The following is a 1,226-nucleotide window of genomic DNA, read 5'->3' on the forward strand; positions in this document are numbered from 1 at the left end:
CCCTTTCTCTTTTTTTCACTCTCTCTTTTTTCACAGTCTGTCTGTTTCACTTTTTTTCACTTTCTGTCCAGGGAACCCACAGCGCTCACTTCATCATCATCATCCGGTGCCTTGCCGACTGGCGTGGGCGATCATGGACCTCTATTTCCATCTGTCTTTCGATGCAGCAATGGTGTCTGTTGTTCTCGCTGCTCACAGCCATGCTGTCATCTTGTCCTGTATCTTTTCCCTCTGTCTGCCTCTGCCTCTCTTTCCATCAAACTTTCCTGTTGTTACAATGTTCTCTAATGCTTCTTTCCGCATTGTGTGTCCGAAAAAATTTGCCTGTCGTTTTCTTATATTCGTGATAAGTTGTTTTCTATAATTTGCTTCAACCAGGACTTCTTCATTTGTTTTTCTAGCTGTCCATGGGATACGTAGCATGCGTTTCATGATCCACAACTCTGTCGCTACAATTGCTCTTTCCAGCTGTTCATTGATTGTCCACGCTTCGCATCCGTATAATAGGATTGGCTCGATGTAACTTTTCAGTACTCTTTTCCCCATTTCCAGTGACAGATTGATGTTTGTTAGAATCCGTTTCATCTTGTGAAAGGTTGCTTTTGCTTGGCAAATGCGGCTTTTAATTTCGGTGTGACATCTACCATCTGATGTTATAATGGTCCCCAAATATTTAAAATGTTGTACTTGCTTGAGGGTGGTATCATTGATTTTGATATTGCATGTTGGGGATTGGAGTTTTTCTGCTTATCACCATCGTTTCGGTTTTCTTGATGTTTAGGCTTAAGCCCATGTTATCACTCTCTTGTACGATGACATTTAATGGATTCTGCAGGTGTTCTTCATTTTCTGCTATTAGGACTGTGTCATCTGCATATCTTAGATTGTTTATATTATGTCCCCCTATCGAGATACCAGGCATTTCTTCTATGTGTCTCATGATATTTTCACTGTACAGGGAGAACAAGTCTGGAGAAAGTACACATCCTTGTCTCACTCCTCTTTTAATCTGTATGTATTCGCTGATGCGCTCACTTCACTGGAACCAAATAGGCCGACCCATGTGGCTCCTCGTCCTTTACTCGTGACTCGGCATTTTCTTTTCGTTTCGCCCTCTCTCTTTCTCTCTCTGTCTCTGTCTCTCTCTGTCTCTGTCTCTGTCTCTGTCTTTGTCTCTGTCTTCCTCTCTGTCTCTGTCTGTCTCTCTCTCTCTCTCTCTCTCTCTC

At 42.6% G+C, this 1,226-nt stretch overlaps 1 protein-coding gene across 1 annotated transcript in view; it reads left to right on the plus strand.

Annotated features, from left to right (window-relative positions):
- Window positions 1–1,226, plus strand: part of LOC101845316 (multidrug resistance-associated protein 1) — a 63,108-nt gene that overhangs the window by 5,877 nt on the left and 56,005 nt on the right. The window lies entirely within an intron of this gene.

This window comes from Aplysia californica, unplaced genomic scaffold (genome assembly GCF_000002075.1).
Source record: "Aplysia californica isolate F4 #8 unplaced genomic scaffold, AplCal3.0 scaffold00124, whole genome shotgun sequence".
Taxonomy (NCBI): Eukaryota; Metazoa; Mollusca; class Gastropoda; order Aplysiida; family Aplysiidae; genus Aplysia; species Aplysia californica.